Raw genomic sequence first — 25,496 nt, 5'->3', positions numbered from 1 at the left:
TGTGGCCCATCAGTTGCAGGCATGTGTGGGCTGTGGTAGGTGGATGGCTCTTTACGTGGGCAATCAAGTCCGACATGGCCTGGAAGCATGCCTCCAGAAGGAAGGCCCTGGCTTGTGTGGAGTCGAGAACTGCTCCGATAAACAATATGCATTGGACTGGTGTTAATGTGGACTCTTCTGTGTTTATTAACAAGCCCAGATCATCGCAGATGGATTGCACCAGGTCGAGGCTCCATTGGACCAGCCCTTGATGAGCCAGTTGTCAAGATACGGGAAGATCTGGACCCCCTGACGTCTCAGGTAAGCTGCAACCAGCACCACGCATTTTGTGAACACCCTGGGGGCCTAGGACAGGCCAAAGGGTAATGCCATGAACTGGAAGCAACACCCAGCCACTATGAATCACAGAAAGCGCCTGTGGCCCGGGAATATGGAGACATGGAAGTAAGCGTCCTTTAAGTCGAGAGCGGCATACCAGTCCCCCCGGATCCATGGAGCGGATGATGGAGGCCAGGGAAACCATGTAGAACTTCAAGTTCTTGAGAGACTTGTTGAGGCCACGCAGGTCCAGGATGGGCCTGAGGCCCCCTTTGGCCTTCTTCCTTCAGGATTAGGAAGTAGCGGAAGAAGAATCCTTTGCCTTATATGTCCCCAGGGCCGGTGCAACCACGAGGCGAACTAGGCGATTGCCTAGGGCACCAAGTGGTTGGGGGCGCCAAAAAGCGGTGCCCTGGCTCGGCAGGGAGAAGCCGCCTTCTGGAGGCACCAGAAAGCCAGAGCATCAGCTTGTGGGGGTGGCGAGCCCCAGCCATGGAGGAGCTGGTACAGCGCTGGGTGGGGGGTGGGGGGAGTGGAGCAGCCCTGCAAAGGCAGCAGCGCTGCTAGTGGGAAACAGCCGTGCCCCCCGCCCCTCCTGCCCAGGCTGCGGACCGGCGCCCCCCCACCCCCCACCCCAGGTGGCTCCTGCAGGAGATGCATGTGGGCAGCGGCCCCTGTGCACCCTCCGGCTCCCCCCTCACCGTGCTTGGGCTCTGCGGCTCCTGGGAGTGTGAGCCTCCAGAGCAGGCTCAGGGCCCCATGCCCCGGCAGTCGCGGCAGCTCACATGCCTGGGAGCCTCAGAGCCCGAGTGTGGCAAGGTTAGCCAGGGGGTGCACGGGAGCCGGCGCATAAATGCTTATTTAGGGTTCTTCAATAACTTGATATCCCATCACATTGCATTTTTGGCCTTTTGTGTTTTGTGTTTGAAAAGCAGATTCTGTATTCACCATTGAAAAATCTTGGTTACATTCCAGAACAATGGTACAGAATTCAGAAGAAGCCCTGCCTAGATTATAGCTAATCATGCAAGATGGGAATATTCTTCAAATTTCAGATAAAAAAAAGACCAATTACATGGTTGAGGAGTAAATATAAAGTATTTTAATGTGTTTATACACAGTGAGTTTGTTTATACTTGGACCATCACATCTTTAAAAAAGTCTTGTTTTACTAACTTTAATATTGTTAAAAATTCACAAAGAAAGAAAATGATTTTGAAAGTTGAGTATGGAAAAAACAACCTTCCCCTCCCCTTTTCTGCCTTTTGAGGTATTGTTACTCAAATATTTGCACAGCATATTTTGAAAGTCAAATGAAAAACAATGAACTCATATCAGCTAAGCCACCAGGTAGTTAGGTTTCCAGAGGATGGGGAGAGAGAAATACATATTTTTTTATCTAAGAGATAAATATGGTAGCATGTCCTCTAGGGATGGTGTGCCATGCACACGCCCTATTCCTGCTCGCTGGAGTTCTTGGGAGGCAATGTGCCTATTCAATTGAAAATGAGGCATATGGGTGTCATGTTGGCCCAAGGATGTGTCTATTTAAGAGCTAGCTCTTCTAGATGTTCCTCTGAGTTGCCTTGCAAGGGAGAAGAATGTGTGTGTTGCAGGAATTCTGAGGAAAAGCTGGGAATAGAACATGGATCTGCTCACTCCCAGGCATGTGACTCATACACAAGACCTTCCTTCTTAGCAGCGTGTATGATTTACATTGTAAGAGGAAAAAGATTTATAACCCAAGAATATAATATCCCCTCTGCCCTTGTATTGTATGGCTGTATTCATGACTGATCATTAAGAAATATCTTTTTAATAATCAAGAGGTAACAGGTGCAGGCTGAGGCACTTGGTGCGACCTGCCCAGCTGACTCAAAAGCCAGGCGAAGGGTGGACTCCATCAGGAGAGCCCTGAGGCGGATGCCCTGCTCCTTCTGGGTGTGGGGCCAAAAGCTTTTGCAGATCTGGCACCATTCCTTAACGTGCGACTCCCCCAGGCACTTAAGGCAGTTGCTGTGGAGTTCACTCACAGGCATGGGCCTGCTGCAGTCTGAACAGGGCTTGAACCCGGGAGACCAGGGCATGCCCCGCCTGTGGCGAAATCCCACTGGGACCCTAACTACAGCTGGCACTGCAGGTACCACTAAAGGCAAAAATCTCTGACGGCCGCACACATGGGCGCACGCACAGCTAGAATGGAACTGACATGAGCAAGCGCTCAAAGAAGAACAAACCTTCACACTAGGATCCAACCTCGCAAACAAACAAACCAAAAGACACAAAGTCCCTGAAATTAGAGAGAGAGAGAGAGAGAGAAATTTTTACATACACTTCTATAAATGTGTGAAATGCTCAGATACTTTAATGAAGGGCAGGATATAATAAGATTAGACAGGCAAGATATGGCCACATGACAATTAAACATCCATGGCTGGCCCACGCCCGCAGACTCAGGCTTGCAGGGTTCAAGCTGCAGGGCTGTAAAAGTGTGGTATAGACATTTGGGCTCAGGCTGGAGCCAGAGCTCTGCAGTGCTGATTTTTCAATTCAGGAGACAAAAGAAAATCTGGGAGAGAAAATTAGGTTTGGTTCTAACTGAAATAATTTTCCCCACTGCTGAAATGGAAAAAAAAAATAGTTTCAACTTGAAATGATTTGGAAGAGGGAGTTCATTTCAGGTGATTTCCAGGCGCTCTTTACCCTTTTTGTGTGTGTGTATTTTATTTAGCTAAACTTCTAACTGAAATATCCTCTTAAAATGAAAAGTCAAAAACAAAACATTTCAAAATGGTCAAAATGTTTCATTTTGAAACAAAACGTTGAAACATTTCATTTTGAAATGGCAAAAGACCGGTTTTGATTCTTTCAAAACTTTTCCATTTCTTTTTTTTGGCCAAAACTATTTGCCAAATTTCACCCAATTTCATGAATAGTTTCAGTGTCCCCCACAGATGCATTTTTCATCAAATTTACTATTTGCTGAAAAAATTTAATCTGTACAAATAATGACCAGCTAACAGGTTTTAACCATGACTTCTCTCTTTCTACAGTACGTCCTAAATTGCGTTGAACATCCTATTCATTAAAAAGTATTAGAGAGCACTCACTTGATGCATTTCCCCAGCATACCCATGGTCTTTTTGATTGGCTAATGAGTTTAAACCTAGCCCAAACCCACATGAATGGGTCCCATTAACATCAACACCTTCACACTAGTAGCTGACATTTGAGAGTGGTAAAGAAAAGTCAGGGGTAAGGTAGAAAGCCATGACTCAGCTGAAGGTGCCATCTTAACTTCTGCACAGGAGAATGGCAGGGCCGTCCTTAGGCATACACAGCACACGCAGCTGCGTAGGGCACCACCAGGACCATAGGCGCCAACTTCTCATCTTGCCATGAGGTGCTTGACCCCCATCCCTGCTCCAGGCCCCGCCCCACCTCTTTCCGCCCCTGCTCCACCCCCTTCCCCAAGCGTGCCCCATCCCCACTCCTCCCCCTCCCTTCCAGAGCTTGAACACCGCAAATCAGCTTTTCACGGCGCTCCAGAAACACTGGGAGGAGGGGGGAGGAGTTGGTAAGCATGGGGCCGCCAGCACGCAAGAGGCGCTGGGGGCAGAAGAGTGGGCGGGGGAGCTTGGCACCAGTGGGTGCTCTGTTACACCCACTACATTTTCCCTGTGGGTGCTCCAGCCCCAGAGAACCCACCCACAGAGTCCACGCCTGTCATAAATATAAAGGGAAGGGTAACCACCTTTCTGTATACAGTGCTATAAAATCCCTCCTGGCCAGAGGCAACATCCTGTTACCTGTAAAGGATTAAGGAACTTAGGTAACCTGGCTGGCACCTGACCCAAAGGACAAATAAGGGGACAGGATACTTTCAAATCTTGGTGGGGGGGGCGGGGAGGAGGGAAGGCTTTTGTTTGTGCTCTTTGTTTATGTGGTTGTTCTCTCTTGGGACTGAGAGAGGCCAGACAGAAATCCATTTTACTCCAACCCATCCTAATCCAAGTCTCCAATATTGCAACCAGTATAGGTAACCCAGGCAAGGTGGAATAGTTTATCTTTTGTTTTATGTGAATTTTCCTTGTGTTAAGAGGGAGGTTTATTCCTGTTTTCTGTAACTTTAAGGTTTTGCCCAGAGGGGGATCCTCTGTGTTTTGAATCTGAATACCCTGTAAGGTACTTACCATCCTGATTTTACAGAGGTGATTCTTTTACCTTTTCTTTAATTAAAATTCTTCTTTAAAGAACCTGCTTGATTTTTCATTGTTCATAAGATCCAAGGGTTTGGGTCTGTGTTCACCTGTACAAATTGGTGAGGATTATTATCAAGCCTTCCCCAGAAAAGGGGGTGTAGGGCTTGGGGGTATATTTTGGGGAAAGACATCTCCAAGTGGGCTCTTTCCCTGTTCTTTGTTTAAAACGCTTGGTGGTAGCAGCATACTGTTCAAAGACAAGGCAAAGTTTGTACCCTGGGGAAGTTTTTAACCTAAGCTGGTAAGAATAAGCTTAGGGGGTCTTTCGTGCAGGTCCCCACATCTGTACCCTAGAGTTCAGAGTGGGGAAGGAACCCTGACAGCACCTATGACCAGAACAGCAGGTAAGAGCGGGTCAGCTCCCGCACGCCCAGCACGCGCTGGAGTCTCCTCACTAGGCAGAAGGCAGGGGCCATATTCACAGAGCCGAATGCACCATTCTGCATGAGGGAAGAGATATGGGGGTAAGGTCTCTGTGGGGAACTGTGACCTTCCACTGGGCGGCTCAGTAGACTCTTTGCTGCCTCGTCCCTCCCCTCCACGCTGCAAGTCCAGGCTGCCGCTCGGTGCGTATCAGCCATGGGTGGTGGCTGTGCCCCAAGTCGGGCAGAGGGGCACCAGTTTAATAATACTGTGTAAGGCCCCATATATTCTAAGGACAGCTCCGAGGGTGGGGAGATCCTTACATGACTTACGTTAAGCATTGATCTCTACACAGAGATTCACCTGCGACTGGTCACGGGAAAAGTGTCAGCTAATGAATTATTCCAGTGAAATCCTAGTCGTGGCTAAAGTTCATTTGTGGAACCATGGAATAGACTTTGGTCTCTTGGCACCAGAGATGGGTCCAAGTTGCAAAGTTAGGTTCAGGAATCATATTTAGGGTTTCCACTATTGCCGGGCACAAAAATCAGGAATCAGGCCAGGTCAAAAACTCATGATATTAGCATAAAAAACATGATTTTTTAAAAAAAATACATTTGGGGATTTTTTGTATTTACTCTTTGGTTTGTTAGTCTTTAGCGTGCAATCGGGTCACATTTTCAAGCTTTTCTCCACAACTATGAGAATTTGAGAATTACATGAGAATTAAGATCTTTCTTTCTCGCTCTCTTAGTTATTTATTTTTTAAAACCACAGCACCTCCAGGAGCATTAAGAAAAGAAACAGATATCACAAGACTCATGAGAAAATCATGGGGGTTGGAAAACGTGTCATGGTTTGGCCCACTAGAGACAGGCCTGAGCCAGAAAGCTCAGACCTACAGTTGGATCTCAACGTCCCCAAAGTTAAGAGAGGCTCTGGTTAGGGGCCATTTCTACTTTGTACCTACTTTCTGAGCCAAATCAAGCCCTGGTGTAAGTTCTTGCTTATAGCAAGCTGAATTTCACCCACGGTCTTCATTACCCCTACAAGACTAATTATAGAGCACAGTGAAACTGGATAACTATGGGCTTTATTATTTTTTGGGGCTGCTCTAACAGGTGGTGTCTTAATAGTTTGTTAACCAGGTAATGCTACAAACGTCAATCATTCTCCATGCATTTTAATGGAGAAATGCACACCAGGGTGAAGATGAAGCAGAATTTTGCTTGGAGGGGGAAGGGAGGTGGGAAATGGGCAGGGGAAGAGGGGAAGCTGACACAGTACTGTGCAGTACAGAACATTATCATCACTGTCTTATTTGCATCTATAGGTAGCACAATGCAAATAAAATGATCTGATAAACGCTAACTCTCTGTACATAATAGGCCAAGGGCAAAGAAAGGAGCAGACAGCTGAGAAGGATACTTTTATCTAAGTTTCATAACAAAACTCTCAGGGATAATGCATCTTATCTCTACATTTCAAACAAATAAAGAAATCACAGCATAAATTGTGGGGCAATGTGTTTTCTCCTACGGGCATGCATAGCAAAGCAAGGACTGCGTTCACTTCTGCAACTGGTTGGGGGCTAGAAGGCCCCATCGTGACCTGCTGTCTTTGACATCAATATGCAAAACCCCCATTGACTTAAACGCAAAGGGGATTGGGCCCTGAGCAAAGCAGGTGATCCTGTCTTTTCTAAGAGAGATTGCAGCAACAAGAGTAAAAGCATGGGTGGTAGAAGAGTTTAATAGAATTCTACCCTACCGTAGAACTCTTTAGGTTGGCTTAAAAAACTCCTTCGTGTAGCTCTCACTCCCTGTTGAATTCTAGAGTAATTTAGAATTTCTGCAGACTTCTAGTAAGGGCTTGATCCTGCAAGGTGTGGAGTATAGCACTTAAGCATGTGCTTAACTTTAAGCTTGTGAGCGGTCCCATGGTTATGTGCTATGCTGGATCAGAGCCCATATGTCTAGCAACATACAGGATCCAGCCCCACATTTCTCTAGAACAAAATATTTCTCTCTGCCTAGTGGACAGAGCACTGGACTGGGATCCAGGAGACCTGGTTTCTACTCCAGGCCACTGACCTGATGGCAATCTTTGGTAAGTCACTTCCTGCCCTGTACCTCAGTTTCCCCATCTGTGAAATGTGGATAATGATACTGACCTCCTTTGTAAAGTGTTTTGAGATCAGCTGATGAAAAGTATTATATAAAATCTAGTATGATTCTTATTAGGCACAGAGATCCCTTAAAGTTTTGTTATCTACAGAAATCCCTAAATTGTCCCAGGTTGTTGACTGCTGAAGCACAAGTGCATTTCCCTCTGGCTCAGCGGGGTGGGGAACCTGTCAGACAGCACACTGTCACCGTCAGTCAGATCTCCTACCAACATGTCATTCTGAATTCTAGCCACTTCTGAGAGCTTTCTCTTGACAGCCTTCTCTAAGCTTCCCAAGTGGGCAAAGCATCTTTCATTGCCACCTCATCTGCAGCATATAGGCCACCCAGCTAATGATTTCATCGCAATGCTTCTGCACAAGAGCAAAGAAGGAGAGAGGAAGTTTAGATGCCTCGTTTGATCTGTCACAGTCTTCACTACACGCCGATTTGCTGTAGCCCAGTGCACATCATCACTCAGGATGATGCTTTTGTCTGTGCTGACTGGAGATGTTGTTCGATGCTGGGAGCAGAAGGTTTAACTTCATTTATTTGAGATGGACCTGAAGCAAAACCACAGAGTCAGCCTCCTTTTATTCATATCTCTTTGTATTATAGAAGTCCCTAGGGGACTCTGGTTAAATCAGGGCCCCATTATGTTAGGTGCTACACATACACCAGAGAGAGAGAAAGTCCCTAAATGGACAAGGCCATGGGTGAGAGAAAAGGCAGCTTATCTCCATTCTAGAGATTGTGAACTGAGGCAGAGAGAGATTCAGTCCCTTGCTGAAGATCTCACACAAAAATCTGCGGTAGAACCAGGATTGGAACTCAGATCTCCTGAGTCACAGTCCAGTACCTTAACCTTGCAGAGAGTCAAACTGGTATTTATTTTGGTTTGGTTCAGGTTCGGGACCAACTGTATTCAATGTGTTCGGGTTCAGCTTCGGTTCCAGCCACTCAAAAAAAATCACCAGTTCAGATCAAATTTCAATCTTAGTGAAGTAAATTAGAAAAAAGGGGAGTTGAAACTTAAAATTGAAACTATTTTTATTTTTCACCATTTATTTAACTTGACATGAGTTGTCCTCGTGGTTTGGTGTTGTCAAACACATTTTTTTATTTGTTTGCGCGGACTAAACTAACATCTAATATTTGCTACATAATATTGGACTTCTGCAGTGACAGGATACATTTGAGTTTGGGGCCTGGGCTTTAGTTCAGGGAGAGCAAATGGAGGGAGAGGCTGCCCCAGGGGTTGGGGATGGGAGGGAGGAGGTCCATCTAAGGGGGAGAAGGGTTGGGGTGCCAATACCTTTGCCTGTGGGCTTGACACGTTATTGTTAACTTCTGGGACAAGGGAGCATTCCACCTCTTCTCTCCCCAGGGGGAAGTTGTAAGATTTTGCCATATGGTTGTTATTGAAATATGTTGTAAGGCTGGGAGACGCCTACAGTTAGCTCTCCAGTGGCAACAAAAGAGGGGACCCACACCCAGGTGAGCGTTAAATGACTATCACCAGCCATTGAACAGCAAGGGAACTGTAAACAAGGGATTTACAATTCAATAAGACACAGTGTGCAAGCACCACACAATAGGGATGACTCTGTGACTCAGCAAGGGCCTACCAGGACATGCTTGGGCCAGTATCTTCCCTGGTTTCAGAGTAGCAGCCATGTTAGTCTGTATTCACAAAAAGAAAAGGAGTACTTGTGGCACCTTAGAGACTAACCCATTTATTTGAGCCGGGCACTGCCCTGCCCAGCTCGCTTCATGAGGCCATTCGGGGTCTAGCCCCAAAGGGCCTCAGAAAATGGGTCCAGGCTCTGGTCCTAGACAAAGAGGGGGGCAGCAAGGCAGGGACAACTGACAGCCATGTACCCCTAACCCCAGGGATGGAGGGCAGGCCTGGAGAGCTTTCCTGCTCTTCTCGCAGGCAGTTATGATCACTAGATGGGTTTACAGGGACACAGTGCCTCCAGCAAGCACCTTGCCATGTTGGAAAGCCCGACTCCTGGTACCGAGTTTATGGGAAATGCTCATGGGACATGAACTGAGAATAAAAAATACAGGATGGTGGCGTCATGACATCTCCTCTCTCCTCCCCCACTTGCACTGAAGGCAACAGGAACACGAGAAAGACAAAGACTTTGAACTGGGGAGACGGGTCTCAGGCTGAACAGAGAATTCAGCCTGTGTATTAAGAACTATAACCTGTCTGCAACATCTAGTGGGGCAAGAAAAGCTGCTTGATTCAAAACTTACTGAGTCTGATAACATTTAGGATTTGGAATGCGTGTTTATTTTTATTTCTTGGGTAACTATTTCTGGCCTTTATGCCTACCACTTATCACTTATAACCTATCTTTCTGTAGTTAAGAAACTTATTTTAATGTTTTATCTTAACCAGGGGTTTGCTGCTTGTCATTAGCAAAGCATTGTGAGCAACAGCCCAGGCTGGAGAGTTAAGGGGGCACAGCAGTCCCACCGTCCCAAGCTGCATGCCGGGGGTCCCATTATACCTATTCCCCCTCACCCAGCTGCCATCCTGATTTTTCACACTTGCTATCCGCTCACCCTACTCCAGTTCTGGTTCAGGTTCAGTCGGTAGAACAAAATTATGGATCAGGTTCAATTCCAGTTCAGATAAAAATAGCGGTTCAAAGTGGTTCTCTGGTTTCAGTTAGTTCTGGTTCCTCTCCCAGTGGCGCTGGAACATTTTGAATAGGGGGGGCGGAAAAAGCCAGGCCCCTAACCCCTGAGCTGAGGCTGGGAGCAGGGCTGTCTCTCCAGGAAGGGGGGACTCAGACAGGGGTAAGGGGGCTGAGTCTGGGGCCAGCAGCCAAGACCCTGTGTGGGGGGCCAGGAGTGGAGCCTGGGCACAGGGCTGGGAGCCAGGACTCTGCATGCGGAGCCAGTAGCGGAGCCCCACGTAAAACCTGGGGGTGCTGCAGCACCCGCCCATACTCTTAGTTCCCACCCCTGTGCCCACTCCCTGACCACAAACTACCCTGAACCTCAGAGACATCAGAACATGGATGTGGACTTTGCAGACGGCCCTTCTCTCTATAATAGGCCAAATGAAACTGCAGTGACTCTGAGGTAGTGTATACAATAGCAAGCATGGGATAAACACCTAGACAGACAGATGGCAAGGAGTGCTGTCTAATAACAGCAAGTCACGGTGCTTTTGTAGCCTAATTTTCCTATAAAAAAAAGATGTGATTGAAAATGTACCCGTTATGTCAGATGGCATCCAGGCTCTCTTCTTGGGCCCCCAAGTAACTGGCAGGGCTGCAATTGAAACAGATGCTCAGGGTTGTGTTGCTTACTCAGTAACAGCTTCTCTCTCTCTACCACCCAGCACAACAGTTATGCTGCCTTTGGTCAGTTCACCACCTTTGCTTTGCCTGTTGCTTCTAAGAAAAAAATCTCTGCACAACCCACAGCCGTGAGGCCCTATTTCATTCCTTTCCCTCGTGCTTTCAGGTCAGAGGAAATCCTGGATGGTTTCTGGTTTCCTTTGAACACTGTCCATGCTCAGGGACCAGCAGCAGCCTCGCTGCATCATTTTTAGACACAACGCGGGATGCATTCTCCATCTCCGCAGAGGTGAGTTTTTCCCATCTCCACCTGTTTTGCGATCTCAAATACAGCGGTGCAGGCAGACCTCATTTCTTGCTGGGAGGGACACAAAGGGGTGACACGTAACCTCCCCACGCTCTCCCCGTCCGTCCCCTTCCCATGATACGCATCATGGGCCACATTGCCGGGGAGGGTGGCTCTGTTCTCCTCCCACTGCCCTGGAGCCTTCTGCTGTACAGACCCCAGGCAGGATTCAGGAGATGCAGCTGTGTGGAAGGACTGGGGGCTACCAGCGTGGAGCCGCCTGGCAGTCCACGTTCTGCTCCTTTACCACTGCTGATCAGGGCTCTCTGGAACCGCAGCGGGGAAAGGAGCAGAATGTGGGGCCACCGGGCAGCCCCACGCCGGCAGCTCCTCCGGCACAGCTGCTGTACCGCTGTCAGCCGCACCCCCCACCAGCCCTGTCCTCTGGCCGTGCTGCTGTACAGACCCCAGGCAGGAGGACTCAGGAGATGCCGCTGCGAGGAAGGGCTGGGGGCGGGCTCCTCCTGTGTCTTTCCGGTACACCATGCCAGCTATAAATACCTTACTCATATGGTGTACTGTACCGTACCACCGTTCTTGCACCACCGCTCAAATACCTCAAACTGGAGTAAAAGTCACTTGATAGGAGCATTCTGCAGTCTATTAACATAAAGATGCTCCCAGTCCGTACTTCTTGGAGACCATCATTCTCAGACTCTTTCCTTCTTCAGAACGCACTTTCACCAGTAAAGTTTTCCTCCCGTTTACATGAAAAAGATTCTATGCTCCGTAAAAATATCCTGGATCTGTGTTACAGCTACCTTTTCTGTTCTGTTCCTGATTCTCTGACCACGCTCACTGATGCCTTTTATTGCAGCTTTCCAAACTCAACACTTCTGTCTGGTGCCTTTATCTGCATCTGTAGGCAGCTTGTCTGTGTGCAACAACACTTTGTCAGCTTCCAGGGCAGGTGGGCGGTTTCCTATCTGGCTGCTTTAACACATGACACTGCACAAAAGAACTGCAGCTGGGTGGGTCAGCATGCGGCCTGAAACACTGTTTGCAGGTGGCCACCTTTCACAGGAGGGACTTAATGTGGGAGAAATAGGGAACCATATGGGGACTGAAATTCAGACAGCCACTAAAACCAACGACCACAACCTGGAGGTAGCAGTAAGTACAGGCTACACCATTCAGCACTTGGCACTTCTATACAGCTTCTCTTCTTCAAAGTCCAATACTAGAATGAGCTGTTCTGTTCTCTCACTGGCCATATTTTGTTCTGTATGTGTACAGCCCCTAGCACAATGGGGCCCTAGTCCTAGGCACTATTGCAATAATAACCACCACCCCACGCAGAACTGAACAAAGCTTACCTCTCCCAGACCAGACACTGCAGGGTGCATCTAAAAAGAACTAAGAAATTATTACATACATTTATAACAGTGCCTGTTGTTGTAGCATTTGATATCACGCTATTTAATAAACCCTTCATTAGATTTACTTATAGGATAATGGGGAAGTAGGAAGGTCATTCATAAGTACCTAAGAGCCACAAAGTGGAAAACTGGTTTAATCATCTCTATAAACTTGTGTCCAATTCTCTCCTCCTTTTCCTCAATGTTTCTAAAGCTTTTCTTTCTGTAAGGGGACTGTTGCCCCCTTACTAACATTCAGTGGGGTGTTTTAGTTGCTAGCTCCCAGTACTAAAAGGGGAAGGGTCGATGGGGAATCAGGACCCTGAGACTGCCAGTCCCTAGGAGCAATGGGGAGAGACCAATGCTCCAGGTCAGCCTGAATGACAGGGCGAGCAGGCTATCAGGGAGTCACGAGGCCAGGGAGGTCCCGTCCTCCATGTGAGCTGGAATTGCCTGGGTCAGACAGAGTGGGGCCGAGCTAAGGAGAAAGCAGAGGCCCAAGCTGAGCTGGGGAGCAGAGCTGGGCCAGATCCAGAGGGACCAGAAAAGCAGCCCAGAGAGAGCAGACCCTGTCCTGGGAGCAGAGCTGCAGCCCCAAAGCCAGAGGCGCAGCCCAGAGAGAGCAGACTTGCCCTGGGAGGAGAGCTGCAGCAACCAGAGCCAGAGGGGCCAGAAAAGCAGCCCAGGAAGCAGGTCAGTGCTGGGAGCAGAGCGACAGAAGCAGCCTGCAGAACAGACCTGTCCTGGGAGCAGAGCTGTAGCAACCAGAGGCAGAGGGGCCAAAGAAGCAGCCCAGGGAGCTGGAGGCAGAGCAGCAGCAGCAGTGCTGAGACCGAGTGGTGGAGCTGGGGCTGAAGCAGTCCGGAGCTGGGTGGGGTGAGCAGCTGGCGAGAGCGAGGGGGACCCTGGGCAGCAGGCCCAGCACAGGGAGACGTCTCAGCCAGGAGGCTCTGCAGGCCAGGCTTGGATCGTAACCCCGACAGGGCGGGGGCGACACTGGGAAGGAGGGTCCTCCCACTGAGAGCGTGTGGCCACCACCAGAGCGAGTGTCCAACCCACAGCATCCCTGCAGCACAGCCAGGGCCTGAGAAGGAGGCCTGGGACTTACAAGGAACAGACTGTGAACTGCCCTGACATTCCAGAGACACTGTGATGTTCCCACCCACAGAGCGGGTTGATGTGTTTCCTTTCACCTTTCCCATTATTCCTTATTCTTTTTAAAATTAATTGTTGATTAAATAACTTGCATTTGTATGTATGTATGTATGTAATGGTCAGTGGGTCAGAGAAGTGGCCAGTGCATAGAGTGTACCCTGGAGTGGGGACTCCCTAGCCCGTCTTGGGTGACCACAGCAGGGTTGGGGGTCGAGCCCCCCAGGAATCCTGGGCCCAGCCTTGTTGGGGTTACGAGGACTCTGCCAGACAGGAGAGAGGAAGGGGAGTCCTCAAGAGCAGGGAGGCCACTGGGTAAAGGAAGTGGGAGCGAGGACTCAGATCCTTTCACTAGCCCACTTCACCAGGGTAGTGCAGAAGCCAGGAAAGTTCCCCAAAATAGCGGGACTATTCCCCCGCTTACATATCCATTCAAGTGCTGACAAAGTGGTTGTACTGTCCCAGCAAGCTGCCATGGGCAGTGGGTAGAAGAGGCTTGGGGAGGCTGAGCCTCCCCAAATAAGGCAAGAAATGCCAGATGCAACACACTTCTCTTTAGAGGCAAGCCAGCCCACTGTCTTTGGAGCACCACCACCGGAAGCTCCTGAAAAGGTGTGGGGCCGCTGGTGACCAGACTGAGGCTCCACTCCCATTTGGCCTCTTCCCCCGTGGCCCTGCCCATGCTGCGCCAGTTCTCCCTATCATTGTGCCCTCGCTCCCCCGAGGCCTTCCCCGCCCACTCCTCTCAACCCTCTGCCCCAAGGCCCTCCCCACCCATCACTCACTCTTCTCCGCCCCTTCCCCCGCCTCCCGTTGCTCGCCCTTAACTCAGGAAAAAAGGGGGAGGGCAAAAAAAGGGGCAAAGAGGAGCGAGCGGCGGTCAGGAGGGTCTCAGGGGAAGAGGTCAAGCCAGAGCAGGGCCTCAGGGCAGAGCGGAGGTGGAGCACGGGCAGGGCCTCGGGGGGGGGGGGGGGTCGAGCAAGGCTGGGGCCTAGGGCGGAGCAGGGGGCAGAGCCACAGTCCAGCTGCCGATGGCCCCCCCTGCCACTTCTAGAGATCTTCCGGCGCTCACGCCACCTATGAATAGAAGCTTCTATAGTGAGCAAGCTCTATATGTCCTTTTGGTCTGACCCAGGCTGAGCACTGGGGCTCTTCTGCTTATGCTTAAAACTTCTTGCTGCTCACCCTCCAAGCAGCATAATAATACAGTTCCTCCTTGTTAGGGGTTTTTCCTCCCTACCCTCTTCTGCTTCAAGTTGCAAATTTAGCTGATGGGTAGAATTCACTTGCATGTCTGCTCTTCACAGGGGCTGCAGGGTGGGGGGAGAGCCAGCAGCAATATTTTTTGTGGTCTGATAGTTTGCCTGATATCGATGGGACTTCTTCGTCCGGCAGGACATTGTCCTTTCTGTTGGAGACTAGTATTTCACACTAGTTAATGCTTCTATCCCGGCTGTTACAAAGGCTTACAATGCAAATGTTCAATTATCACCTTACGACATGGGACAGAGAGGTTAGACGTGAGATTGATACATGCAGGAACTTACAAACATTCAGTACAGCCTAAACAAAGCACATTTGTATTAATCTAATACCAATTTGACCAATAGTAACACCCAGGTTGGCCAGACCGGTTTCAGCTATGGATTTGTCAGTGTTCCACTGAGGCATGGAGTCCTTAGCATAAGCTGGCACCTGACTGGCCAGCATCACAAGGGCAACAACAATGGGGAGAGATACCGGGGGAAGGAAGTGCATAGAAGGAAATATTAAAAAACAGGATTATTTAGTGCTGGCCTACACACAGATTTTGCACCACTAGTACTGTATTGGTTTAGAAAGCAGTATAGTTAAAGCGGTACAAATGTGCCTCTGCTGGTACAGTTTATGCCTGTAAATTTACAGGAAAGCTACAGCAATGGAAGTGTCTTTTTACCCATATAACTACATCCACACTAGGGGGTTGTACTGCTTTAACTATATCTGTTTCTAAAGCAATATATTTTGAGCCATACCAAGCTGTGCAGACCAGCTCCCAGTGTAGAAAGGAGAACGGCAAAGAGGTATGGGGGTGGGGAGGGAAAGCATGCGCTCAACATACCTATTTACCCTAGCCTACAAGACAGCACTCAAAATTAAAGAGCTGCTTATTTGAAATTGAAAAGGGCAAATTATTTTTTTGTTGTACTCCTCTTATAATTAACTCATGATACTTGCTGTCGCAGGGTATTTTCAAGGTGTACGCTCAGTGAGATTCATGGAGGCCAGTGGCAGGAATGAGAAGTTGAACAATGGACCAGATGTTGCTCTCATAGCCCTGGTCTACACTAGGACTTTAGGTCGAATTTAGCAGCATTAAATCGATTTAAACCTGCACCCGTCCACACAATGAAGCCCTTTATTTCAACTTAAAGGGCTCTTAAAATCGATTTCCTTACTCCACCCCTGACAAGTGGATTAGCGCTTAAATTGACGTTGCCGGCGCGAATTTGGGGTACTGTGGACACAATTTGATGGTATTGGCCTCCGGGAGCTATCCCAGAGTGCTCCATTCTGACCGCTCTGGACAGCACTCTCAACTCAGATGCACTGGCCAGGTAGACAGGAAAAGAACCGTGAACTTTTGAATCTCATTTCCTGTTTGGCCAGCGTGGCAAGCTGCAGGTGACCATGCAGAGCTCATCAGCACAGGTGACCATGATGGAGTCCCAGAATCGCAAAAGAGCTCCAGCATGGACCGAACGGGAGGTACGGGATCTGATCGCTGTTTGGGGAGAGGAATCCGTGCTATCAGAACTCCGTTCCAGTTTTCGAAATGCCAAAACCTTTGTGAAAATCTCCCAGGGCATGAAGGACAGAGGCCATAACAGGGACCCAAAGCAGTGCCGCGTGAAACTGAAGGAGCTGAGGCAAGCCTACCAGAAAACCAGAGAGGCGAACAGCCGCTCTGGGTCAGAGCCCCAAACATGCCGCTTCTATGATGAGCTGCATGCCATTTTAGGGGGTTCAGCCACCACTACCCCAGCCGTGTTGTTTGACTCCTTCAATGGAGATGGAGGCAGTACAGAAGTAGGTTTTGGGGATGAAGAAGATGAGGAGGAGGAGGAGGTTGTAGATAGCTCACAGCAAGCAAGCGGAGAAACCGGTTTTCCCGACAGCCAGGAACTGTTTCTCACCCTAGACCTGGAGCCAGTACCCCCCGAACCCACCCAAGGCTGCCTCCTGGACCCAGCAGGCGGAGAAGGGACCTCTGGTGAGTGTACCTTTTAAAATGCTATACATGGTTTAAAAGCAAGCATGTGAAAAGATTACTTTGCCCTGGCATTTGCGGTTCTCCTAGATGTAGTCCTAAAGCCTTTGCAAAAGGTTTCTGGGGAGGGCAGCCTTATTTCATCCTTCATGGTAGGACACTTTACCACTCCAGGCCAGTAACACGTACTCGGGAATCACTGTAGAACAAAGCATTGCAGTGTATGTTTGCTGGCATTCAACCAAAATCCGTTCTTTATCTCTCTGTGTTATCCTCAGGAGAGTGAGATATAATTCATGGTCACCTGGTTGAAATAGAGTGCTTTTCTTCAGGGGACACTCAGAGGAGCCCATTCCTGCTGGGCTGTTTGCCTGTGGCTAAACAGAAATGTTCCCCGCTGTTAGCCACAGGGAGGGGGGAAGGTTGAGGGGGTAGTCACGCGGTGGGAGGAGGCAAAATGCGACCTTGTAACGAAAGCACATGTGCTATGTATGTAATGTTAACAGCAAGGTTTACCCTGAAAGAGTGTAGCGACTGTTTTATAAAATGTGTCTTTTTAAATACCGCTGTCCCTTTTTTTTTCTTCACCAGCTGCATGTGTTTCAATGATCACAGGATCTTCTCCTTCCCAGAGGCTAGTGAAGCTTAGAAAGAAAAAAAAAACGCACTCGCGATGAAATGTTCTCCGAGCTCATGCTGTCCTCCCACACTGACAGAGCACAGACGAATGCGTGGAGGCAAATAATGTCAGAGTGCAGGAAAGCACAAAATGACCGGGAGGAGAGGTGGAGGGCTGAAGAGAGTAAGTGGCGGGCTGAAGAGAGTAAGTGGCGGGCTGAAGAGAGGGCTGAAGCTCAAATGTGGCGGCAGCGTGATGAGAGGAGGCAGGATTCAATGCTGAGGCTGCTGCAGGACCAAACCAGTATGCTCCAGTGTATGGTTGAGCTGCAGCAAAGGCAGCTGGAGCACAGACTGCCACTGCTGCCCCTCTGTAACCAACCGCCCTCCTCCCCAAGTTCCATAGTCTCCACACCCAGACGCCCAAGAACGCGGTGGGGGGGCCTCCGGCCAACCAGCCACTCCACCACAGAGGATTGCCCAAAAAAAAGAAGGCTGTCATTCAATAAATTTTAAAGTTGTAAACTTTTAAAGTGCTGTGCTTAAAGTGCTGTGTGGCATTTTCCTTCCCTCCTCCACCACCCCTCCTGGGCTACCTTGGTAGTCATCTCCCTATTTGTGTGATGAATGAATAACGAATGCATGACTGTGAATGCATGACTTATGTACTCGGTGTGAAGCAGCAATGACTTTATTGCCTCTGCAAGCAATGATTAAAGGGAGGAGGGGAGGGTGGTTAGCTTACAGGGAAGTAGAGTGAACCAAGGGACGGGGGGTTTCATCAAGGAGAAACAAACAGAACTTTCACACCGTAGCCTGGCCAGTCATGAAACTGGTTTTCAAAGCTTCTCTGATGCGTACCGCGCCCTCCTGTGCTCTTCTAACCGCCCTGGTGTCTGGCTGCGCGTAACCAGCAGCTAGGCGATTTGCCTCAACCTCCCACCTCGCCATAAACGTCTCCCCCTTACTCTCACAGATATTGTGGAGCACACAGCAAGCAGTAATAACAGTGGGAATATTGGTTTCGCTGAGGTCTAAGCGAGTCAGTAAACTGCGCCAGCGCGCCTTTAAACGTCCAAATGCACATTCTACCACCATTCTGCACTTGCTCAGCCTGTAGTTGAACAGCTCCTGACTACTGTCCAGGCTGCCTGTGTACGGCTTCATGAGCCATGGCATTAAGGGGTAGGCTGGGTCCCCAAGGATACATATAGGCATTTCAACATCCCCAACAGTTATTTTCTGGTCTGGGAATAAAGTCCCTTCCTGCAGCTTTTGAAACAGACCAGAGTTCCTGAAGATGCCAGCATCATCACCTTTCCCAGCCATCCCACGTTGATGTTGGTGAAACGTCCCTTGTGATCCACCAGAGCTTGCAGCACTATCGAAAAGTACCCCTTGCGGTTTATGTACTCGGCGGCTTGGTGCTCCGGTGCCAAGATAGGGATATGGGTTCCGTCTATAGCCCCACCACAGTTAGGGAATCCCATTGCAGCAAAGCCATCCACTATGACCTGCACATTTCCCAGGGTCACTACCCTTGATATCAGCAGATCTTTGATTGCGTGGGCTACTTGCATCACAGCAGCCCCCACAGTAGATTTGCCCACTCCAAATTGATTCCCAACTGACCGGTAGCTGTCTGGCGTTGCAAGCTTCCACAGGGCTATTGCCACTCACTTCTCAACTGTGAGGGCTACTCTCATCTTGGTATTCATGCGCTTCAGGGCAGGGGAAAGCAAGTCACAAAGTTCCATGAAAGTGCCCCTACGCATGCGAAAGTTTCGCAGCCACTGGGAATCGTCCCAGACCTGCAACACTATGCGGTCCCACCAGTCTGTGCTTGTTTCCCGAGCCCAGAATCGGCGTTCCACAGCATGAACCTGCCCCATTAGCACCATGATGCATGCATTGTCAGGGCCCATGCTTTCAGAGAAATCTGTGTCCATGTCCTGATCACTCACGGGACCGCGCTGACGTCGCCTCCTCGCCCGGTATCGCGTTGCCATGTTCTGGTGCTGCATATACTGCTGGATAATGCGTGTGGTGGTTAATGTGCTCCTAATTGCCAAAGTGAGCTGAGCGGCCTCCATGCTTGCCTTGGTATGGCGTCCGCACAGAAAAAAGGCGCGGAACGATTGTCTGCCGTTGCTCTGACGGAGGGAGGGGCGACTGACGACACGGCTTACAGGGTTGGCTTCAGGGAGCTAAAATCAACAAAGGGTGTGCCTGTACATCAAGGAGTATTTCAGGCAGAACTGCACGGAGGGTTCCAATAAGAAATGGTGCACCTAAGTTATCGTTGTTATTGGAACAAGGAGGTTAGCCTGGCCTCTGATTGATACATGGCTAGATTTACCTCGCTGCACCTTCTCTGTGAGTGACTGCAGTGTGATCTAGACAGGGGAGGAGGCAAATGAGTACAAAACAAATCTGGTCTATTTCTTGTTCTGACCCACTCCATCTATCTTTTACATCTTTGGCTGGCAGCAGACGGTGCAGAAGGACTGCATGCCATCCACATCTCATGGCTGCTCGGCAGAAGATGGTACAGTACGACGGCTAGCCATCTTCATCTCTTGCCTGCCTGGCATAAGATGGTACAATACGACTGCTAGCAATCCTCATCTCTTGCCTGCCTGGCAGAAGATGGTACAGTACGACTGCTAGCAGTCTGTATCGCCTGCCCGCTCACCATAAGACGGTTCAATAGGACTGCAGGACTAAAGAGAATGACCTGGTCAAGTCACTCCAAATTTAGTCCCTGCGCCCATGTCTGCCCAGGCGCTCCCAGCCGACGTGGCCAGGAGCACCTCGGACACGACGAGGACGACTACCAATCGTATTGCACCGTCTGCTGCCAGAAGGCAATGGGTTGCTGCTACTGTGCAGCAAAGCCGTACCGCGTTTGCCAGCACCCAGGAGACATAGGGTGACGGTTACCTGAGCGGGCTCCATGCTTGCCGTGGTATGGCGTCTGCACAGGTAACTCAGGAAAAAAGGCGCGAAATGATTGTCTGCCCTTGCTTTCACGGGGGGAGGGAGGGAACGGGGGCCTGACGATATGTACCCAGAACCACCCGCGACAATGTTTTAGCCCCATCAGGCATTGGGATCTCAACCCAGAATTCCAATGGGCAGCGGAGACTGCGGGAACTGTGGGATAGCTACCCACAGTGCAACGCTCCGGAAGTCGACGCTTGCCTCGGTACTGTGGAAGCGCTCCGCCGAGTTAATGCACTTAATGCACTTAGAGCATTTTCTGTGGGGACACACACACTCGAATATATAAAACATTTCTAAAAAACCGACTTCTATAAATTCGACCTAATTTCGTAGTGTAGACATACCCATAGTACTAGTGGTAAACCATAGTAACTCTACTGAAATCAGTTTAGTGGTTTTGGATTTACACACATGTGGGTGAGATCAAAATCTGACTCTGCATCTGCCAACACAGTGAACTAGGATTTTAATTACAAGGATTATTGATCCTCACGCTTCAGGGAACAAGCACCCTGCTGAATTTAGGAAGGAGCTTCTCCTGCCCTGCCCCTTTTGCTTCGTTATGGCACACATTGTATCTACTGGTCAGGCAAGGTTCACGTTGTATCTACTGTACAGAGAGAGAGAGAGAGAGCGCGAGCCAGATTCTGCTCTCACATAGACCAGGGTAAATCAGGAGGAACTGGTAAAGTCACCAGCATTACACTGGTGTAAGGAAGAGCAGAATCAGCTCCCTCTGCCTTTGTATTAAAGAAAAGTAACTGTTTTGATCCAAGTAAGTTAAAGAAACAATTACTGCTCAACTCCCAGGCTGGTTCTACTTGCTACCAGAGAACAAAGAGCTCCCAGCATGTTCCGAAGGAATAGGGAGCTGCACCTCACAGAAACACCACGGCTCACATTCTTCCAGGTACGTGCCACACACAAATACGCCCCCCTGAGCAACATAAGTTTCACTGGCATAAGCACCCGTGTGCACAGCACTATGTTAGTGGCAGATGCTTTCCCACCAACATAGCTACCGCCGCTTGTTAGGTGGTTTTATTTATGTCAATGGGAGAGCTCTCTCCCATCGGCATAGAGCAGCTACATGAGCAATCTTACAGTGGCATAGCTGTATCAGTACAGCTGTGCCGCAGTAAGCTTGCTAGTGTAGACATGGAGACTTCAAGAGAGACAAGAAGGTGAATAGCAAGAACCTTAGCTCAGAGATGGCATAAATATATACTTGTGACTCACCAGCCACTCAAACCCAGACACCATCTGAAATATACCAGGATGGGAGAGGAAGGCCAATGAGTGACAAAGGGGAGAGCACTCCTGCCTGGAATTACATCAACTTGGCTGCTTTCCACTGATCCAGGCCATCATCTAACAGGAGGCTGCACACACCAGTGCTGGAACTAGGGGTACTGGGGGTGCACCTGCACCCCTGACTTGAAGTGGTTTTCATCATATAAAGGGTTTGCAGTTTGATTCAATGGCTCTCAGCACCGCCACTATACGAATTGTTGAATGGGTTCTTGAAGACTGGCTGGAGATTAGAGGGACTATACTGCCAAGTCAGAGATGGGCCCAAATCAGAAATTCCCAGATCCCAACCAGGGGCCAGTGCAAGGATATTTTGCACCCTAGGCGAAACTTCCCACCCCCCGGCACATCGGTTCATTGAGGGGCAAATCCCAACAAGCCTTTATAGCTCTAACTGCACCTGTTACCTCTTGATTATTAAAAAGATATTTCTTAATGATCAATAATGAATACAATCATAATATACAAGGGCAGAGGGGATATTTTATTCTTGGGTTATAAATCTTTTTCCTCTTACAATATAAATCATACATGCTGCTAAGAAGGAAGGTCTTGTGTGAGAGTCACGTGCCTGGGAGTGAGCAGATCCATGTTCTATTCCCAGCTTTTCCTCAGAATTCCTGCAACACACACATTCTTCTCCCTTGCAAGGCAACTCAGAGGAACATCTAGAAGAGCTAGCTCTTAAATAGACACATCCTTGGGCCAACATGACACCCATATGCCTCATTTTCAATTGAATAGGCACATTGCCTCCCAAGAACTCCAGCGAGCAGGGATAGGGCGTGTGCATGGCACACCATCCCTAGAGGACATGCTACCATATTTGCAACCAATGTGGAGAAAGGTGTAAGGGGAACATGACCAAGTCTGCGGCCCAGCACATTTTGAGGGAATTTGTGCACCAAGGGTCCCCAGAGTGAGTCCCTGAAGCAGGGGTACTTGCAACCATGTACTATGTGTCCTAGGGTGTAGGACAACACATATCTGTCAGTTTGTGGTTCAAGAGCACTTCAAATGCCATTGCATCTACTAACTGATTAGACAATACAGCACTGAAGCACTTGCATAACTTCAACCATGTGAGTAATCCTGCTATGTTTAAAGTTACTCACATGCTTCAGTGCCTGGAAGCACTGCCACTCTGGTAGTGGAGTTATGTATTACCCTTCCCATGGCGCGGTGTTTCAAAAATATTAATATTAAAGATTTATATTGCCAGAGGCGTCAACCATGTTGGGGCCCCATTGTGCTAGGAACTAAATTGATACATAGTAAATGATAGTCCCCAGGTGTTTACAGTCTAAAGACATGATATAACAGGTGCATAGGCAAACACCTGTGCAGGTTGTCCGTGGTGCATATGGCTGTGGGATGTTTCTTTTAGGATGAAATCCAAATTAATAAACAAAGTCACTTGGCATAGCCTACCAAGAATCAACTTTGCAGTTGACAAATCCCACTCAGTTAATTGCTCATCTAACTTTCAGCAACTTTCATGAAAATCTAGGCTCTTTATCTCTTAGATAAAAAAATATGTATTTCTCTCCCTGCATCCTCTGGAAACCTAACTACTTGTTGGCTTAGTTGATATGGAGTTCATTGTTTTTCAGTTGACTTTCAAAATGTGCCGTGCAAATATTTGAGTAACAGTACCTCAAAAGGCAGAAGGGGGGGGGGGAGGTGGTTTTTCCATACTCAACTTTCAAAATCATTTTCTCTCTCTGTGAATTTTTAACAATACTAAAGTTAGTAAAACAAGACTTTTTTTTAAGATGTGATGGTCCAAGTATAAACAAACAAAACTCCCTCTTCCTATAGACATCTTAGCTCCACACATTCTCTCTCGCTCTCAGCAAGGGATTCAATTAGAGCTTGGCACATTTTTTCAGGTGAATCGTTTTTCTGATGAACACCATTCAGTCAACCTGAAACTACTCATGAATCTAATACAAATTTGCTGAATAGTTTCAGCGAGAGAGAGACATTTCCAGACTAGATTCACAAAACAGCCAGAGAAGGCAGAGGTTGGGTACTTTATAGCTTTTAGCACAGTGCACTCACCAGGGATATGGGAGACCTAGGTCTGAGTTCCTCCCCTGGAGCAGGGACTTAAATCCAGGTGTCCCCCAAGCTCTGGAACAAGGATTTGAACCCAACTCTGCCCTAACCAGCAGGCTCTTAGCTCTTCTGGGGTGGGTCTCTCTCTCCATCTCTCCTGTTGAAATTGTTGTGCTTTGTATGAAATACTTGAATAGTCATTGGGCCAGAGAGCAAGACACAATGAGAATAACTCTATAGTCTGGAGATTAGGGCACTCCCCTGGAATGTGGGAGATCCAACTTCAAGTCCCCGTGCCAATGAACCTTTAATGCCTTAAATACTGGTCTAAGGCTATGTCTACACCAGCACTTTTGTCAGTAAAATTTTGTCTGTCAGGGGGTGTGAAAAAACACACCCCGACTGACATAAGTTACACTGAAAGAAGTGTCAGTGTGGACAGAGCTATTTTGGTGGGAGAGCTTCTCCCACCGACATACCTAATGCCACTTGTTGGGGGTGGTTTAATTATGCCAAGGGGAGAGCTCTCTTCTGTCAACATAGAGCGGCTACATGGGAGACCTTACAGCAGCGCACCTACATCAGTACATCTGTGCCGCATTAAGGTGTCTAATGTAGATGTAGCCTAAAAGTTACAAGGGGGCCTACCATCTTCATTCAACCTAGCACAGACTTCTTCAGTTCACTGATATTTTCCACAATGTGTAGATCCGGGTCAACCAAAACCAAATATTTTTTCCAATACCAGCAAACCAAAAAAAAAAGTGGTTAGTTTTCACACTGCCCTATTCACAGTGCTTCCCCACGCCCCTCTGCAGAATCCTCAGATCAGGACATTCCCCAACACACAGACAAACGCGCACACCAGGAGACCGGTAAAGTTCTTCTCACAGAGCAGCGCCTGCAGGCACCCAGTATATGTCAGAACGCTGTTCTCCCCGGGGAGAGAAGAGAAGGAATTTCTATACTTTGCTTACAGCAAATGAAATTCCTGCAGCCTATCCCACTGTGTGCTCCCTCCCACTCCACCCATCCCTGCTTTACAACCCCATCACTGCCTGCTCCTCTCAGCGTGTGTCCTTCTCACAGCCCGTAACTGTCTCTGCCCATCCCTTTTGCTACCTGGCCCATGCACTCCTTAACCCTAACAGTACCTGTTGCCTGTCCCTCTCTCAGCCCTGTGCTCTCCACCCCCCTAGCAATCCCTCGGTGCCCATTCCCTTTGCTATCCATCCACCTCTTTGCCAATCTCTCTAGCATCCCTTGCTGCCAAGTCCCCTCACTACCCATTTCCCCCTCTGGTGTCCCTACCTTCTCACCTCAGAATTTCCATTGGAAATCAATAAGGAAAGTTCCCTTCAGTTGGTCCCTCAAAATGAATTCATTTACTTTCTTCAGGTCCCTCTTCCTAGCCTAACAGCGGTGGGGGCTTCTCCCTCTTTCAAACTCCTTTGCCCACCCATCAAAATACTCCAGGCACCCCTGGACTCCAGCAAGCAGTTCTGTTGAAATGTTCGTGAAGCCTGCAAGGTGACTGCCTCAGTGACAATCAGGGGCTGTGGAGTCCCCTGCGGCCCCAGCACTGGCAGCATGACGTACAGACTCAAACAGACACAGGGACAGAACAGTTACCCAGCTTACCTGAATCCAGCTCAAGTCTCCGCAGGCAGTGAAGTGCAGTACTGTCCCACTGAGTCACCAACAGGCAATTCACTATACACAAGAAGAGGCAAGTCAAGGTGCCTACAATTCTGAGAGAAATGGGGTTGGGCAAAAGATTCTTCCCTCCCACCCCCCTCCATCAGATCTCCCTGTTAAATGATTATCAAGTTCACTGGTGGGTGGAGTGGGAGAGAGGGGGAATGTGTGTGAGCAATGGAAATTTCTCCTCACCTCCCTTCCAATACTTCCCTCTCCAGACCTTGACCTATAATAAGAGGCACTGGCAGAGAGAGAAGGAGGG

General features: G+C 48.8%; 1 protein-coding gene across 1 annotated transcript in view; it reads right to left on the bottom strand.

The window, feature by feature from the left end:
* Positions 1 to 25,290, bottom strand: part of LOC140901698 (sodium- and chloride-dependent betaine transporter) — a 78,728-nt gene extending 53,438 nt beyond the window's left edge. Inside the window, exon 1 of the mRNA XM_073320977.2 lies at positions 25,175 to 25,290. The gene's annotated coding sequence lies outside the window, so the exon portion shown is untranslated. The remainder of the gene's footprint in view (positions 1 to 25,174) is intronic.
* Between the last annotated feature and the right edge of the window lie 206 nt (positions 25,291 to 25,496).

Source organism: Lepidochelys kempii, chromosome 1, assembly GCF_965140285.1.
Source record: "Lepidochelys kempii isolate rLepKem1 chromosome 1, rLepKem1.hap1, whole genome shotgun sequence".
Classification (NCBI taxonomy): Eukaryota; Metazoa; Chordata; order Testudines; family Cheloniidae; genus Lepidochelys; species Lepidochelys kempii.
This window is presented reverse-complemented; position numbering and strand designations above follow the sequence as displayed.